The sequence below is a fragment of the Papio anubis genome, chromosome 16, assembly GCF_008728515.1.
Source record: "Papio anubis isolate 15944 chromosome 16, Panubis1.0, whole genome shotgun sequence".
Classification (NCBI taxonomy): domain Eukaryota; kingdom Metazoa; phylum Chordata; class Mammalia; order Primates; family Cercopithecidae; genus Papio; species Papio anubis.
Genome location: NC_044991.1, coordinates 54,441,769 through 54,461,133, shown reverse-complemented (window position 1 = coordinate 54,461,133; position 19,365 = coordinate 54,441,769). Strand labels below are relative to the sequence as shown.

The 19,365-nt window shown below is 45.8% G+C and overlaps 1 protein-coding gene across 1 annotated transcript in view; it reads right to left on the bottom strand.

Moving 5' to 3' along the window:
* RNF24 (ring finger protein 24) overlaps nt 1–8,562 on the bottom strand; it is a 105,500-nt gene extending 96,938 nt beyond the window's left edge. The window contains exon 1 of the mRNA XM_017944973.3: nt 8,507–8,562. The gene's annotated coding sequence lies outside the window, so the exon portion shown is untranslated. The remainder of the gene's footprint in view (nt 1–8,506) is intronic.
* Nucleotides 8,563–19,365: the final 10,803 nt, after the last annotated feature.

The window sequence follows — 19,365 nt, the reverse complement described above, 5'->3', positions numbered from 1 at the left end:
ATGCATCGCACCCTCCTCCATCTGCCCCTCCTGCTGCAGCCTCTCAGCTGAGTGCTAGAACCTTGGTGATGGATGAGACCTAGACCCTGCCCAGATAGTGGAGAGAGGTGTGTGCAAGAAACAGTGGATTCCTTTATTAACATCCACTCCTCAACTTCCGGCTCCCATTCTACAGGGCGGGCAATAAATTGACCTCCGATTTTGGGAGGCTAAGCTCTTCCTGCAATACCAAGGCCTAGGGTCTAATGCAAGGATCTGGGGAGTCCTCTCGTCTTTAGTAGGCAGTGTATTCTGCAGATACTCTCTTGTTCCCATCGCCTTGTCTCTGCCACTCTGGGGCACGGAAGTTTCGGAAGTTTCTGGAGAGGCTCGGAGCCTGCAGAGGGAATGGCTGTGAAGCTCCACAACTGAGAGTGTGTGTGTACACTGCAGCTCAGGGCTTGCAGAAATGATTGCCCCCTCTTCCTCAGTCTCTATGTGTCTCCCAGAAGTTCTCCTTCCTTCTCCTAATCTCTCAGGCCCCATCATATAAACCATAAAGAGTTCAGTAGCTTAACTTTTGGAAGCAAAAGTCATCCAGGCAAGCGCCTACAGGCACATTCCTTCTGCTTTGGCAAACCATTAACCACCAAGGCAGGGAGGAAGTAAAGAGGGAAACATTAGTGAATTTCTCAAGAAGTCACCTGCCACTCAATGGTCACACTCCCCTAAAGTGAGAGAAGGATGGAGGCATGTGCTAGGGAGACTGTGGCAAAAGGAAGAGAGTGGAAGACCCATGCTTCCTCTAGAGCTGCCTGTGCCAGGGCTGTGCTGGGGGAACCCTGCCCTCCCAGCTGTCAATCGTAGCAGTTACCTGGAGGGTCTTTTCAATTTTGCTTTGCTCAAACCTCTCACTGTGTCTAAATCAGCCCCCTCATCTCTCCCCTGGGCTGTTGCAGAAGTCTCAATCCATTCTCATGCAAATCGATTCTCACAGTATTCAAATCTACCTGTGTTTCCGTCTTTTTCTTTTTCCCTGCCGCATCTGGCTCCTTGAGCCTTATTTTCCAGCCATTTACAGAACAGCACCATGGTGTTTCACCTCGGTAGTCACCAAGGTGACTCCTGTTTCCTGCTGTTCCCCTGCTAGGAAAGCAACACTTACCTAGTGTGTAAAAGTCGCTCTTTTCTCTAAAAACCCACAGATGCTTTTTAGGGCAGTGAAAATACTCGGTATGATACCATAATGATTGATACATGTCATGACACATTTGTCTAAATGCATAGAATGTATAATACCAGCAGCAAACTCTAATGTAAATATGGATTTTAGGTGATAATGATGTGTCAGTGTACGTCCAACAGTGGTAATAAATGTTCCCGTGGGAGAATGTTCATAATGGGGGAGGCTAGGTACGTGTAGGGGGAAGAGCTAGATGGGAACTCTGCACATTCCTCTCACTTTTGTGGCAAACCTGAAACTGCTCTTAAAAAAGGTAAAGTATTTACAAAGTTATTTTTTAATAAAGTCTTTTTTTTCTGCCCCCACTTATTGACAGACTTTCCTTGGGAATCCCCACCTGTGCCCTGTACCCACTTCCCTCTCAGCACCCTTCAAGATACCTGCTCGTTTGCATACTTTTGTATCCCACCAGCAAGTGAGTCCTTCATCAGCAGGATCAGTATCTCCCAGGACCGAATATGTGACTGGCACACAGTGGGTCTGCTGTGGTTATTGGTGGAGGTGATGTTCCCTGGTGGGCTGGGGAGGCTCCACAGGAGAAGGAAGGGCTGAGCTCCTTTTCTTTCTTCTTCCTTATTTTGGCTTCCTTCCTCTGCCCTGTGTTTGGAAACCTGTTTTGTTTGTTTGTTTAGAAAGCTTGGCTAGTAATTCACTAGTCAAATCAGGCTGTAGGGTAGAGGATGGAGTGCCTCATTTCATGTATTTTGTTCTTGAAAAAATTAGGGGTGAGAGGGAAAGAGAATGCGAGAATGAACATAAGGAGGAGTTGCTGTTTTCAGGGAGACTCATTAAAATTTTGCTGAGTCATCAACTGGCCCAACTGGTTTTTAGGGTCAAGGAGAAAGTTTTCCTTTGGGACTGGACAGGTGGAATCTGGCCTCACAGTTTCCACAACATATGGCAGGATCCTGCTCTTCTGTCCCCTGTAGCGGGTTGACCCATGTCCCCCTTGAGGAAGAAATCACAGTTTTTGTCCTCCTAGTGCTTCCGGCTGGAGGTTCACCTGCTGGTCCCTGATCCTCTTCGCTTCGTGAGGCACATGAGTCTACTCATCCCCCCCACCACTCCCACCCCCACTGCTTTAGGCAAAATGCAAATGATAGGAGAGTGTGGGTGGGCAATTCTGTCTCTGGAGGGTTCAGGTGGGTACCTCAAAACAGCAGGCAGCTAGGACTTGAAGTGGTGGCTTCGCAGCTAACACATTCCTTGTTCCACATGATGGGTAGGGGTAGGGTAGGGAAGTCTTCACGGTTTGGGGTTTCAGAGGATGCCCCTCTTTCTCTCTCTCTCTCCTCCCCACAGTCCCCTCCCATCTCTTCCCTTATACCTTTTTTTTTTTTTTTTTTTTTTGAGGCAGAGTTTCACTCTTGTTGCCCAGGCTGGAGTGCAGTGGTGTGATCTAGGCTCACTGCAACCTCCACCTCCCAGGTTCAAGCGATTTTCCTGCCTCAGCCTCCTGAGTAGCTGGGATTACAGGCATGCGCTACCACGCCCAGCTAATTTTGCATTTTTGGTAGAGATGGGGTTTCTCCATGTTGGTCAGGCTGGTCTCAAACTCCTGACCTCAGGTGATCCGCCCACCTCGGCCTCCCAAAGTGCTGGGATTACAGGCGTGAGCCACTGCACCCAGCCGTTATACCTCCTTTTAAGCAATGTCCTCACCCCAAATCCATCTCAGAAAACTGTCCCTACCCATATGGTCAGAAGTCCTTCAAGACTCTCCTGGAAAAGAAATCACATCTACTTTTAAATCAAATGTCTGACTAATTTTGGAACGGTGAGAGCAGGGGATGGTTTTAGTCATCTTTGGATGAGGTGCCCAATACGAGTTTGTTGAATGAATGCCTGACTGGTCAAGACAAAACCAGTCTTTCAAACAGAAGCCAGAAATCAAAGGTTGCCTATAGCCCCATCCCTCTGTCCATCCGCCCCATCTGTTGAGATGGCATGATTTCAGAAAAACATCCCTCCCACTGGTCAATCCTTTGAAAGCTTAATTATTCGGAGTTCTAAATGGCCCTTTTAAGGGTTGACCATATAATGCCTTGGCCTGTTGGACTGTGCCAGTAGAGGAGGAGGTGTTCTGTGTTCCCTGAGCCTCTTCATCCAAGAATTCCAAAGAGACTCCTCCTGCCTAGTTCCCTCCCCATGGCCCTCTCCTCATAGCCCATGGGGACCTCTTGCTGGGGCGTGACCCTGCCCACGGAGGAGGGATGAAATTGCTTCTTTTTTTTTTTTTTTTTTTGAGACGAAGTCTTTTTCTGTCGCCCAGGCTAGAGTGCAATGGTGCGATCTTGGCTCACTGTAACCTCCTCTGGGTTCAAGTGATTCTCTTGCCTCAGCCTCCCGAGTAGCTGGGATTACAGGCACCTGCCACTGTGCCCGGCTAATTTTTGTATTTTTGGTAGAGACAGGATTTTGCCATCTTGGCCAGGCTGGTCTCGAACTCCTGACCTGATGATCCACCCGCCTCATCCTCCCAAAGTGCTGGGATTACAGGCATGAGCCACCAGAATTGCTTCTTAAAGAAGAATGTGTGTGCACGACTGTGAAACAGCAAGAGTCAGGGAGAAAGCGTAGGTTTCTGTGTGCATGGTACCTTTAGGCCTGGCTGTGTGTCCACCCACAAGCCAGCGAAGGAGGTGGGAACCTGGGATTCTGTTTACCCAGCCACCAACAAGCCACGTTGCCTTTCTGGCACACGCAGGCTCAATCACCCAGAACTCCTGAAAATACAAACTTTCTCAGGATCTCATGTGGGAGCTTTTTAGCTGAGACCAGCCACACATGCAGGAGAATGGAAGCATGATTTCCCAGGGGTAGAACAACCTGCTCAGACTCACTTTTGGATTGGAGGATACCCATGCCAGTGTGGATTCTCCTAAGAGCAGATCTTAAGACAAGGGCTTGGATGTAGGTAATTTACTTGGGAGGTGATTCCAGGAAATAGGAGTGAAGAAATTGGGAAAGCAAGCTGTGAAAGGGAGAGAAGCCAACAGTAAGGTATGTTGATGGGCCAGTTACTGCCATGGGGAACTGAGGCTCGGTCTGGCTGGGCGTCCACTGAGAAACCTTGTAGAACAGCCCTCAGCACTGTCCGCCTGGATGACCAGGAGGCTAGAGTATTTCTCCACTGACTTCAGTGTCTCGGTTGCTTCTCTTCTCTTCTCTTCTCTTCTATTTTTTTGAGACAGAGTCTCACTCTTGTCACCCAGACTGGAGTGCAGTGGCGTGATCTAGACTCATCGCAACCTCTGCCTCCTGGTTGTTCAAACGATTCTTGTGCCTCAGCCTCCTGAGTAGCTGGGGTTACAGGCGTGTGCCACCATGCCCAGCTAAATTTTGTATTCTCTTATTTTATTTTATTTTATTTTATTTTTTTTGAGAGGAGTATCGCTCTTGTCCCCCAGGCTGGAGTGCAATGGCGCGATCTCGGCTCACTGCAACCTCTGCTTCCTGGATTCAAGCGATTCTCTTGCTTCAGCCTCCTGAGTAACTGGGATTACAGGCACCTGCCACCATACCCGGCTAATTTTTTTGTATTTTTAGTAGAGACGGGGTTTCACCATGTTGGCCAGGCTGGTCTTGAACTCCTGACCTCAGGTGATCCGCCCGCCTCAGCCTCCCAAAGTGCTGGGATCACAAGCGTGAGCCACCGCGCCCGGCAATTTTGTATTCTTAGTAGAGACAGGGTTTCGCCATGTTGGCCAGGCTGGTCTCGAAATCCTGGCCTCAAGTGACTTGCCCAGCTCAGCCTCCCAGAGGGTACTTTCAAGTTACATCTATGGAACAAAGCAAGGCGTTCTGCTAAGCAACTCCAGTTATTGATTACACAACCCCCACAGCTGTGACCACCATTTGGCTACCACCATCATCACAGCTTCTGCCCCTCCAATTTCCCCCAGCCAATTATATCACTGCCTTTTCTCTCTGCTGGGTTCTGTTAGGCCTGAGCTTGAAAGAGAAAGGAATAAAGTGGAATGATATATCTTTGCCCATAACTCATTCTAGGAGAAAGGAACTATGCTGGTTTTCTTTTTCCTCAATTTCAACATATCCAATCTACCCAAATAGCTCTCAGTCATATCACTTCATCCCAAAGCAACAGATAGGAAAGAGGAACAGGGCAAGAAAGCAGGCAGGCTTTCTGGAGTGACTTTTGTCACCACAGAGTCATAGATGCAGAGTTGGAAGAGATGAATTCTCTCATTTGGGAGATAAGGACACCATGCAGATAAAGAGACTCAGTATCTTCTGCTTTTCTTGCTGCTGCAGCACTTCCTCCAGGCAGGCTTCCCTTGGTTTTTCTTGGCTTTGTACCCTTCCAGCCTACACCATCATAACCTGGACTCAGCCCTTCATTCCCTCAAAGGCTGACTCAGGCCATGACTGAGGGAAGAAGCTTGGACTCTGTAGGGGAACAGCATTGTCCATGGGGAGACACGGCTTCCATCCCAGGCCTTTGGTTCCGTTACTCAGAGTTTCTCATTTGCCTGTCTGTCATCCAAAGGGGCTCACAAGGAGGGGAATGCAGGGAGGAGATATCTCCCTAATACCACTGAAGTTTTTTTTCCAAGTTAAGATGGGGCATTGAATCCACCCATCTACTTTTGCTCCTCCCAAAACTCACTAAAACTATTATAAAGGGATTTTTTTTTAAAGACACAAACTCGTGAGGACAGAGAGAACAGAATAGACAATAGTGGGGGGAAAAATAAGTTGGAAGATAGAAAACAGATGGATGAGTGGTAATTGACTTAGCAGCCCCAAGAAAGCTGAAACCCAGGGAAAGTTAAGAGTAGCCCTATTTTCATGGCAAAATCCAAGGGGGAGAAAAAAAGAAAAGAAAGAAAAAGAAAAAGGAAAAAAAGGAATTGGCAGTCCTAGATATCTCTGGTACTGAGCAAGCCAAAGAATCAGAATAACTGGGTGAAAGGTGATTGGGAAGTAGTTAAAGTCTTAGTTCCCCTCTTCCACTGTCCAAGCAGCAGGTTTCTCTGTCTCATCAGGCAGAGGGCTGGAGATTTCATCTCCAGAGAGAGTAAAAAGGAGGGTCTCTGTGCTGGGGCACCAGGTACAGCTGAGGACAAAGGTGGCGTGTGGAGAACAGGGGTGTTAAGTAACTATTTCCTCACTGCGTGCTGAGAACCTCAGCTTTCTTCTCTGCTCACTTCCCAAATCACTGGCAGCTACTCCCCACCTCTCTTCTCTGAGAACTCTGACCAGCCAAAAGGGAAAGAATGAAGGATACTGGCATTCAGGTTTCCAGTAAACAACCATCCATGTCTCCCTACAGTGAATCAGAGTTGACAAGCCCAGTTCCTGCACTCAGGGTTTTTCACAGTCCTTTACTCTTAATCAAGAGCAGACAGCAAAAGATTATGTCTTAGGTTCCCTAGAAACAGAGGCTGTGATGCAGATTCAGATGCATGCGATTTATTGCGGGCAGGTTCTCAGAAGAAGCTCCTTTTTCCACCCCCAGAAAGAGCATGGAAAGGACTGAGCAAGCATTGGTCTTGGCTGGAGTCTAGCCTCAGTCTGACCCACAGGGAGCCCTGGAGCATGAATTGCACCACAGGGTTGATTTCACCTTGAAGCAAGAGGGCCAGCTTTTGTATCCATATATTGATCAATCACTGGCTATGGGCTGCCAGGGAGGAAGCCATGAATTCCCAGGCAAGGTAGTTCCTGATCGAGGACAATTCTTTAGAGAAAGTGGCAGCTCTGGTCTATTAATGAACGAGACTTATAGCAGCTGAAGGTATGGGCAGAACACTGATAACATCTACTATAGATTACCAGAATACCAAATATCTGAGGAAAGCTGCTAACATGGAAGATAGAGAATAAATAACAATAAAAACAAGTCAAAACAAGCAAGCAAACTAATAATTAAAATAAACAGAAAAAGTCAAGTTGGAGGAAACCAAGATTTATTTTTAAGAATAAGAAGTGACACTATACCCATGAAACAAGGATAAGATGCTATTTTGAGACAAGAAACAAAAAATAAGCTTTAAAATAAACACACACACACACACACATACACACACACATACACACACACGATAGCAGAAATGAAAAACTCAATAGATAGTTTGAGAAAAATGGCTAGAATATCTCACAGAAAATAGATCTGAAAGACAGAACAATGAAAAACAGGAAAGAAAAGATGAGGAATGTAGGGGGAATAGTCCAAAAGGTTTAACATCTGAATAACAAGCGTTTCAGAAAAGGAGGGAAGGAAATCATTAATGAGATAATTCAAGAAAAATTTTCCAAATTGAAAAACATAAATTGCCAGGTCAAAAGGGCTCACCGTTTGCCTAGTTCAACCAAGGTACATAATTGTGAAATTTCACAGCCCTGAGGATAAAGAGAAGATTCCACAAGCTTGAATAAATAAAAGAATAAGTCATACACTAAGTCTTAAGAATCAGAATGGCTCCAGACTTCTCTTCACTGGAATTGTTCCAGCAACACTGGAAGGTAGAATACTAGAGTAATATCTTCAAAATTCTGAAGAAAAATTGTTTCCAATCTAGAATTCTATATACAGTGAAACAATCAAGAAATGAGTGGAATGAAAACAATTTCAGATATGCACATCCCATGTTTCCTTTTCTGGGAAGTAATTTAAGGATGTGCTCCACCAAACCAAGGGAGTAACCCAAAGAAAAAGACACAAGATGTGGGAAATGGGGGATCCAACACAGGGGAGAGGGATGAGGAATCCCTATGAGGCTGAGATGATGAACCTCAGAGGATTGGAGCAGAGAGACTCAACAGATAGATATGTTAAAGACTGTCATCACCAAAGTGACTACTGTCATCTTTATAGCCACTTTTCGTTAGAAGCACAGACTTTTGAGGTAAATTAGGTAAAAGACAGAGACCCCACTTATTGTTGGAAAGAGGACTGGCCTACTACTATTGAGGCATGGATTCTAGTCCTGGCTTAGTCTCGAAGTAGGTATAAGTTCTGGGTATGTCATTTTTCCTCCCTGGATCTCAGGATTATCCTCTATAAATGTCAAGGATAGGCTAAGTGAATTCCATGTATTTGTAAGGCGATTGTACCTTGGTGACATGTATTCTCCATGGTACTGTATATAGTTATATGGTTTTTGAAAAATGCAGAGTCATGTAACTACCTCCACAGTCATGCTACAGAACAGTTGCATCACCCCCCAAAAATTTCTCATGCTCCCCTTTGCAGTCAGCCTCTTGCCTCCCCCTTAACCCTGTCAACCACTGGCCTTTTCTCCCTCCCTATAGTCTTACCTTTTCTAGAAGGTTAGATAAATGCAGTCATACAGTATGAAGCCGTTCAGATCTGGTTTCTTTCATTTAACACAGTGCATTTAGTTTGATGTACTAACCAGCAATTACCACTGATCTTGTTTTCAGTTCTCCCCCAAAGCAGATGCTAAGACAAGAATTCAAGTGCAAGTAGTTTATGTGGGAGGTGATCTCAGGAAGCACCAGTTAGTGGAGTGAGACAGGGAAGGGAAAGAAGTCAATACAGGGTATGTCAGCAAGCAAGCTACCACTGTGGGAAACAAGCTCACCCCGCTGGAGACTCTGGGATCTAGTGCGGAGCATACATCTCAGCTCTATCCGGCCCAAGGAGTGAAAAAGCTGGGATATTTATCTACCAACTCCCTGTCCATCAGTGGTTGAGTGCTACTTCTTAGGGCCTTCACTCTCCAGCACTTCTGGCTTGCCCTGTACACAGACCAAGCATGTTCCTTTGGCTAGAAATAAAAGCCCCCAGGCAGAAAGCAACAGGTGTTCACATTAAGCAGCTTTCCATGTGCAGGGGTGGATGCCAAGGGTGATGTGTAAGACACTGGCAGCATCAGCTGCTTCCAACCCAACCCAAATATTTTTATTGTTGTATGTGAAGGGAAACAAATATATACTATAAATTCTTAAATTCATTCTGCTGGATAAAGAGAGAAAAGCCTTGGATTTCTTCTCAATAGACCAATTTTAAAGGCTACTTTTCATATATAGGCTCGGCAAAGCACTTTTAGAAACATTTATCTTAGATTTTCACTGTATTTATGGTTTACAAGGGTGCTTTGCATGTAAAACTTAATGTTTAAGTAGCACAAGCTCCATATTCAATCCCTCGATTATTAACACAAATCTCAATTCAAGCAAAGACAGAGGATATAACAGAAGCTAAACCCAACTTGTGAATAATGAAAATAATTGATTTGTTTAGGTTCTGTTATTCAGAACGTTATGTCTTTTTTTTTTTTTTTTTTTTTGAGGCAGAGTCTTGCCCTATAGCCCAAGTTGGAGTGCAGTGGCACAATTACGGCTCACTGCAGCCTTGACCTCCAGGGCTCAAGAAATCCCCGTGTAGCTGGGACCAGAGGCACACGCCACCATGCCTGGCTAATTTTGATATTTTTTTTTGTAGCGATGGGGTTGTCACGTTGCCCAAGCTGGTCTCAAACTCCTGGGTTCACACAATCCACCTACCAAAGTGTTGGGATTACATGCGTGAGCCACTGCACCCAGCCAGAATGTTATGTTTTATTTTTTATTTTTTATTTATTTATTTTTTTTGAGACGGAGTCTCGCTCTGCCGCCCAGGCTGGAGTGCAGTGGCCGGATCTCAGCTCACTGCAAGCTCCGCCTCCCGGGTTCACGCCATTCTCCTGCCTCAGCCTCCCGAGTAGCTGGGACTACAGGCGCCCGCCATCTCGCCCGGCTAGTTTTTTGTATTTTTTAGTAGAGACGGGGTTTCACCGTGTTCGCCAGGATGGTCTTGATCTCCTGACCTCGTGATCCACCCGTCTCGGCCTCCCAAAGTGCTGGGATTACAGGCTTGAGCCACCGCGCCCGGCCAAATGTTATGTTTTAAATTTATCTGTGTAATCAGTTGGGTCTCTTTGCTTTTTTAAAGAAAATTTAATACTTAAATTAACTTTTTTTTTTTTTTTGAGCTGGAGTCTTGCTCTGTTACCCAGGCTGGAGTGCAGTGGTGTGATCTTGGCTCACTGCCACCTTTGCTTCCCGGGTTCTAGCAATTCTCCTGCCTCAGCCTCCTGAGTAGCTGGATTACAGGCATATACCACCATGCTTGGCTAATTTTTGTATTTTCAGTAGAGACGGGGTTGCGCCATCTTGGCCAGGCTGGTCTCGAACTACTGATCTCAGGTGATCCGCCTGCCTCGGCTTCCCAAAGTGTTGGGATTACAGGCATGAGGCGCTGCACCCAGCAATTAACTTATTTTTTATACATTTAAAATGTTCAAGTGCAGTTTTGTTACATGGATATATTGCATAGCGGTAAAGCTTTTCGTTTACCATTGAGATGTATTCTTTGTATCTTGTCTTTGGCAGTCAGTTCACACAAATCCTCGCTGGCTCCACCCACATCCTGGATTGTGTGATTCCTTGGGGGCTGGCTGCCACTCCTGTGTACCTCTTGATGCCCAGTGTATTCTAAGGTCCTATGCTAGGCCAAGGGAACTTAGTAGATTATCTAAGGCACTTATTTATTTTTGGGTTATTCTTAGGTGTGCACAACTCATTCTTTTACTTCCACATTTTGCTGACTCTTGGCAGCCCTGGCAAGGCTGTCTCAACCTGCCTCATGTGCACACAGCTATCTCTATTTGGGGGTCTAACTGCCACCCTAAGCTCTACTCAAGGTTCTCTCTGTACTTACATCCCCCAAACCTGAATGGGTTTCTTTCCTTCCTCCCTTCCTCCCTCCCTCCCTCCCTCCCTCCCTTCCTTCCTTCCTTCCTTCTCCCTCTCTCTCTCATCTCTCTCTTTCCTCTCTTTCCCTTCCTCCCTCCCTTTCCCCCCCTCCCTCCCTCCCTCCCTTCCTTCGTTCCTCCTTCCCTCCCTGCCTCCCTCCCTTCCTTCTTTTCAAGACAGAGTTGCCCAGGCTGGAGTGCAGTAGCACAATCTTGACTGACTGCAACCTCTGCCTCCCAGGTTCAAGCAATTCTCCTGCCTCAGCCTCCTGAGTAGCTGGGATTACAGGTGCCCACTACCACGCCTGGCTACTTTTCGTATTTTTTCGTAGAGATGGGGATTTCACCATGTTAGTCAGGCTGGTCTCGAACTCCTGACCTCGAGTGATCTGCCCACCTCGGCTTCCCAAAGTGCTGCTGGGATTACAGGCATGAGCCACCACACCCAGCCGGAGCTGTTTTCTTTCAGATATCAACCATCATGTAACTCTCCTTGCTACTGAGTTTGGGGATTTATTCTGTATATGTGGGTGAGTGCTTGCTCTCAAATGCATTCTCTCAAATCTGTTATATTGTCTACACCTATATTCCTCTAGGTTTCTTTCTAATGAACTTTCTTTAAAATTTACTTTTAATTTTGAGATGATGGTAGATTCACATGAAGTTTTAAGAAATAACACAGAACAATTCTGTATACCTTTCACCCAGTTTCCCCCAACGGTAACATCTTGCGTAACTATACCATGGTATCATAGCCAGGAGATTGATATTGATACGTCAATCTTATTCCATTTTCACTAGTTTTATAGGACTTGTGTGTATGCATGTATTTTATTCTAGGCAATTATCATATGTGTAGATTCATGTAATCACCACCATAGTTGAGATAAAAAAAAAAAATAGTTCGATCACCACAAGGATCTTTTGTGCTGTCTTTTTATATTTATTTATTTATTTTTCTGAGACAGAGTCTAGCTCTGTCGCCCAGGCTGGTGCAGAGGCATGGTCTTGGCTCACTGCAACCTCTGCCTCCCGGGTTCAAGTGATTCTCCTGCCTTGGCCCCCCAAGTATCTGGGACTACAGGCACGGGCCACCACAGCCCGCTAATTTTTTGTATGTTTAGTAGAGACGGGGTTTTGCCATGTTGGCCAGGCTGGTCTCAAACCCCTGACCTCGTGATCTGCCCACCTCAGCCTCCCAAAATGCTGGGATTACAGGCGTGAGCCAACGCGCCCAGCCTTGCCCTTTTATAATCACACCTGCATCCTCCCTCCCGACCTGCCTTTTCACTAACTGGCAACTATGAATGAGGGTTCTCCATCTGTACAATTTTGTCTTTTCAAAATATTATATAAATGAAATAATGCTGTATGCAACCTTTGAGAATTGGCTTTGTTTACTCAGCATACTTCCCTGGAGAGTCATCCAAATTGTTGCATGAGTCAGTAGTTTGTTCCTTTTTATTGCTGAGTAGTATCACAGGGTATGGATGTTCCACAGTTTGTTTAGCCATTCATCTTTTGAAGGATATCTGGATCGTGTCCAGTTTTAAAAGTTACAAATAGTCAACACAATAAGATAGTGATGAATGTTTGTATATGGGTTTTTGTATGAATATAATTTCTCTGGGATAAATGTCCAGGAGAGCAATTGCTAAGTCACATGGAAGTTGCATGTTTAGTTTTGTAAGAAACTGCCAAATTGTTTGTCAGAGTGGCTGTGCCATTTTACATTGCCACCAGCAATATATGAGTGATCTGGTTTCTCCGCATTTTCACCAGCATTTGGTATTGTCATAACTTTTTGTTTTAGCTATTCTGATAGGTGTGTAGTAATAACTCATTATAGTTTTACTTTGCATTTCTCACATAATTACTGATGTTCAATGTTTTTTTTTTCTTATCTCTATTTGCCATCTGTATATTCTATTTGGTGAAATGGCTGGTCATATCTTTTGCCTATTTTCTAAGTGGATTATTTGTGGGATTTTTTTTTTCCCTTGAGTTTTGAGAGCTCTGTATGTATTCTAGATAATAGTCCTTTGTTAGACACGTGGTTTGCAAATATTTTCTTTCAGTCTGTGGCTTGTCTTTTCATCAGCTTAAAGGGTCTTTCACAGAGTAAAAGTTTTGATGAAGTTTAAATTATCCAATTTTCCTTTTGTGGATTGCACTTTTGGTGTTAATCCTAAGAACTCTTTGCTTAGCCCTAGATCTTGAAGATTTTCCCCTAAGTTGTTCTGTAAAATGTTTGCATTTATATTTAAGTTTGTGCTTCATTTTGAGTTAAGTTTTGTATAAGATGTCACATTTTGGTTGGAGTTCATTGTTTTGTTTTGCCCTTGGATGTCCAATTGTTACAGTACCATTTGTTGAAAAGGCTTTCTTTCCTTCACTGGTTTGCTTTTGCACCTTTGTCAAAAATCCACTGGCACCGGGCAGGGGGCTCATACCTGTAATTCAAGCACTTTGGGAGGTCAAGGCATGAAGATCTCTTGAGCTCAGGGGTTTGAGGCCAGCCTGTGTAACACAATGGACCTCATCTCTATAAAAAATAAACAAAATTAGCCAGATGTGGCGGTGTGTACCTGTAGTCCCAGCTACTCAGGAGGCTGAGGTAGGAAGATTGCTTAAGCCAAGCAGGTCAAGGATACGGTGAGCTGTGATCATGCCACTACACTCCAGACTGGGCAACAGAGTTAGGCCCTGTCTCACTGCTGGAGTGCAGTGGTGCGATCTTGGCTCACTGCAGCCTCCGCCTCACAGGTTAAAAGATTCTCCTGCCTCAGCCTCCCCAGTAGCTGGGATTATAGGCGAGTGCCACCACACCCAGCTAATTTTTGTATTTTTAGTAGAGACGGGATTTCACTCTGTTGGCCAGACTGGTCTCAAACTCCTGACCTAGTGACCTGCCCTCCTCAGCCTCCCAAAGTGCTGGGATTACAGGCATGAGCCACCGCGCCCGGCCCCTTCCTACACTCTTACATAGCCTCAGCCAATGACTGGGGGAAGTAAGTGCATAACAGCCCAGTTCCCTTTCCCCTCTGGTGGGGTAATGCTGAGGCATGTTTCACACTGGCTCTCAGAGTTCCTCTGTGGGACTGAGCTTTAGTTGCCCACAGTGGTGACTTGTAAATAACACACCCTTTATTGGCTGACTTCTCTTCCCTTCTCTGTCTCACTTCCCCACTCTCCTACCAGTGTTTCCTGGTGTTACCTCTCAATTAAACTACTTGTATCCAGTTCCTTGTATCAAAGTATATTTCTTGGGGAGCCTAAACCAAGACAACCCCTGAAGGAAATCATAGACAAATTGAAACTGGCAAAGGCGTCTAGGCATCTGTGCATGGGTGCCTGGGGGAAGGAGGTGGAGGAAGCCAGATGATGGCGACAGCATTAAACAGGGCTGCCATGAATAGCTGCCCAGGCTGTGCACTGTGCAACTAGTAGGGTTGTATCAATTGGTGCCTGTTGGAGTTTCCTATTGCTGCTGTAACAAATTAGCTTTAAACAATATAAATCTGTTATCTTACACCCCTGGAGCTCAGAAATCCAAAATGAATTTCACTGAGCTAGACTTCCAAGGAGTTGGCAGGTCTGTGTTCCTTCTGGAGGCTCTAGGAGGCAAACTCTTTCCTTGCCTATTCCAGCTTCTTAATTCTTACATTCTTTAGCTTGTGGCCTCTTCCACCACCTTCAAAGCCAACAGTGTAACATGTGCAACTCCCCCCACACCCACATACATACAAATATGTCATCACATCTTCTCTGACTCTCTTGTCCCCTCTTTCCTTTATAAGGACCCTTGTGATTACATTGAACCAACCTGGGGAATTCAGGATAATCTCTCCTTCTCAAGATTCTCTTTTTTTTCTTTTTGAGATGGAGTCTCACTCTGCCGCCCAGGCTGGAGTTCTGTGGCATGATCTCGGTTCACTACAACCTCCACCTCCCGGGTTCAAGTGATTCTCCCGCCTCAGCCTCCGGAGTAGCTGGGACTACAGGCATGTGCCACCACACCTGGCTAATTTTTGTATTTTTAGTAGAGACAGGGTTTCACTATGTTGGTCAGGCTGGTCTCGATCTCCTGACCTCATGATCCACCTGCCTCAGCCTCCCAAAGTGCTGGGATTACAGGCGTGAGCCATGCACTGCGCCCGGCCTTTTTTTGTTGTGTGTTTTTGAGACAGAGTCTTACTCTGTCACCCAGGCTGGAGTGCAGTGGCATGATCTTGGCTCACTGCAACCTCCGCCTCCCAGGTTCAAGCTATTCTGCTGCCTCAGCCTCCTGGCGACTACAGGCGTGTGCCACAATGCCCGACTAATTTTTGTATTTTTTGGCGGATACTGGGTTTCACCATGTTGCCCAGGTTGGTCTCGAACTGACCTCAAGTGATCCGCCCACCTTGGCTGGTATTACAGGCTCTCAAGATTATTATTATTTTTTTTTTTTTTAGACAGAGTCTCGCATTGTCCCCCAGGCTGGAGTGCAGTGGTGCGATCTTGGCTCACTGCAAGCTCCGCCGCCTGGGTTCACGCCATTCTCCTGCCTCAGCCTCCCGAGTAGCTGGGACTACAGGCACCCGCCACTGTACCCGGTTATCTTTTGTATTTTTTTAGTAGAGACGGGGTGTCACCGTGGTCTCGATCTCCTGACCTTGTGATCCACCCACCTCGGCCTCCCAAAGTGCTGGGATTACAGGCTTGAGCCACCACGCCCGGCCAAGATTCTTAAACACATCATATCATAAAGTCCCTTGTGCCATGTAAGGTGCCATGTAAGGAACCTACTCACAGGTTCTGGAGATTAGGATGTGGGCATCTTGAAAGGCATCATTATTCTGTCCACCACATGCCCCTGGTCCAGGGTTCAGAATAAAGGGGACTCTGAGTCTGCCCAGAGGAAGCCAGTGCTGTGAGAAGGGGAAGGTGGTATAAGGGGCTATAAACTAAAATGCAGAAATACGAGGAAGACATATTTCAGTGGTTACATAGCATGTGGTGTGTGTATGTGTGTATGTGTTTGTGTGCATGTGCGTGTGTGTCTGGGGGAAGGAGGTGGAGGAAGTGAGATGATGGTGACAGTGACAGCAGCTTGGAGAAGACAGGGGGGTGGGTCTACTTCTGAGGAAGTCCTTGGCTGAGGTGGGGCCGCAGAGAGGCAGGGTGAGGGTGGAACCTGTGGTTTCACAGAGAGGAGTTTTAATGGCTGCCAAGAATGTGCACATGAAGCCAAGAGGGAGTGCAGCCTGGAGCTGCAGTCAGCCCAGAGGCGGGGCGGGGGCGGGGGTGGTGGAGCCTGTCCCAGGGCAGTAGGATCATCCCAGAGAACAACAGGAGGGAGCAGGTCTCTGTGAGCAGGGAGAGGAAAAAGAAAGAGAAACTAGGTTTGTGATGGGAAATGAGCTGTGGTTTCATAATTGGAAGTGTCTGTGGGCAATGAGTATAAATGGAGGCTTTGGTAACACTTGGGGAAAAGTTATTAATTTGGAACTTCTATAAAGCCTTTTGTCTCCTATTAAAAATCCTGTGTGTACCAAGTGAATTTCATCACTTAATTCACTCAATAAACAATGAACTGCTACTTTGCATGGGACAACATTCTCTGGAGATACATACAGTGAACAAACAAGGTGAATGAATGGACTCAGGGAATTAGGTGTCACAGGAATAGAAAGGCAAGGAGATGAAGGAGTAAGTGGGCAAGAGGATGACGGAGGCGGAATCGGCTTTCCCCGGCAGGGGATGACATAGGGTTTTTGATATCACCTGCGCAGGAAGGCTTGCCCATTTCCCCTCTCCAGCCTACCTGCCCAGGGGAGCAGCTTCGAAGCGTATATTCCCTACTTTCCTCCTCCTTGGAACCATTTCTTCATTTCTTCCTTCCTCCTCTTCCTCTCCCCTTGTCTTCCTTTGCCTTGGAGCTTGGAAGGCTCCAGGTAAGAAGAAAGGGAATGTGCCTTCTTTCTCTTGCTTCCCTCTTTTCTTTCTACCCTTTGGATCCAATTCGAAACAGATAAATAGAGGTCTACTGTGGGCCTGGAATCATGCAGGGGTTACAAGATGGGGGACTCCCATGACCAAGGGCGATTATCCAGCAAGGGGATTTCTGGGAGCCATTAGCAGCTGACACACGCAGCAGCTGGGCCAGGGGTAGACCAGCCTGTTAAGGGGATCTGTGTGGGGCACCAGTATCCTCCACTATAGCAACGATGTGGAGTAGCAGATAATCGCACACCCTGCTGTAGATTGGAATAAAACTTTGGAAAGCAATCTTCTAATATTGTATAGAGTGGAAGACACGCATGGCCTGTGACCCAGCAATTCCACTTCCAGCCATATACCCTAGAGAAACTTTGCATGTGCATGAGGAGACAAGGAATGTTCACTGCAGCATAATTTGAAAAAACAAAAGCCGGAAATAAATGAAATGTGCCTCTTATAGGAAGTTGGATATATTCACATAATGGAATACAGCAGGTAAAATAAACAAGAGTTACGGGTATCATCAGAGATAACTCTAAAAGCATGATGTTGAGTGAAAAAAGCATGCTACCGAATGATATATATATAATGTTGCCATTTATTTACGTATTATTTATTTATTTATTTTTGAGACTGAGTCTTGCTCTATCGCCCAGGCTGGAGTGCAGTGGCATGATCTCGGCTCACTGCAACATCCGCCTCCCAGGTTCAAGCGATTATCCTGCCTCAGCCTCCCAAGTAGCTAGGAGTACAGGCATGTACCACCATGCCTGGCTAATTTTTGTATTTTTAGTAGAGACAGGGTTTCACCATGTTGGCCAGGCTGGTCTCAAACTCCTGACCTCGAGTGATCAGCCCACCTTGGCCTCCTAAGGTGCTGGATTACAAGCATGAGCCACCAAGCTGGGCCTAATGTTGCCATTTATATAAAGTTTCAAGACACGCAAAACAATATGTTTACATATATATGTGTATGTATATATGCATTTATAGATGTATATATCTGTGTATATATAGTAAACATAGATAGTAAACATATACGTATATAACATATATATTAAGCATATATACACACTCAAACACACACATATATAGTAAAAGCATAAGAGCATGCTTGGGAATGCTAATACTCAATATAGAGTAGTGGGACTTGCAGCCAGATTGCTTGGATTTGCGTCCTAGTTCCATCTCTTACTAGTTGTATAATCTTGGAAAAGTTATTTAACCTCTGCAAGTCTCAGCTTGCTTATGTGTTAAATGGGAAATGCCAATTGTATCAGTCAGCAATTGCTGCCCTAATGCTGTGTAACAAACAACCCCTAAGCTCATTGGCTTTCAACCACAAGCAGTTATTTTCCATTCACAAGCCTGTGGGTTGGCTGTGGCTCTGTTGGACTGGGCTCCAGGAAGCAACTTAGGTTCATGTCTGCTCCACGTGTCTCCACCAGCAACTATCCAGGGCTTGTTCTTTTCAGGGCAGAGGTCACATGCATGAGTGGCTGCTGGAAGCACATGATGCCTTCTTGAGTCTTTGGCCCAGAACTGGCATATTGCTTCCACCCACATTCCAGTGGGGTAGGGAAAGTATACACCACCCACAGTGATCCAGAGCAAGGGCAGCAGGAGAAGGAGGTACTGGGAGCAAATAATGGTGCAATAGTGCCCACCTGCTTTGTCTGAAGCATTAAATGAGTTAATGCATGTGAAGTGCCTGGCACATAGTAGGTGCTATATTTTTACTAATCAGGAGAATGATGAACTCTGGGAGAAAGAGGAAATTGAACTTATCTATTAAATTTCTTTTTTAAAAAACAAAGATCATAAAAAGAAAAAGAGGGAAAATATTTGTTTTCAGAAGAGAGAGTGAGAGTGAAAGAAAGAGGACAGGAATGCTGCAGACTGAACCACAGGGAGCATTGGCATTCAGGAAGAAGACGAAAATGGAAGACTTAATTGTAGACTCCAGGAGGCAAGGAGTGTGTGGCCTCACTCATTTCTGTGTCCCCAGCACCATGTCTGACACATGGTAAATGCTCCTAAGGAGCACAGGGAAAGAAGAAACGATGATAGAGGCAGAGGTTGGAGAGAATCCGAGAAAAATGAGAAGCTCTCACCCTAAAAGCCAGAGGAGATCGTTAAAGAGGGCTGGACAGCTGCCTGGTAGACTGGTCAGCAGTGGCCCTCATCCCAAGCTGGACCTGGGCTCTCTATTGGGTCTGGTGTTCCAGGACACAGGGGACAGACTTGCTATTTCATTTGGTGAGTTTTGTCTCAGGCCAAGCTTCTGAGTAGTAGGAGGTAAAAGGCCCAGTCCTCTCCTGTTGATCTCTTAATTTCAGCATCCTCTTCCCTCTCTTTTCCTGTTGGCCGTCCGTGATTCTTCCTTTCAAGTCTGCTTCCAGCCTCCCCTTCCTGAGGTCCCCACTGCATGGA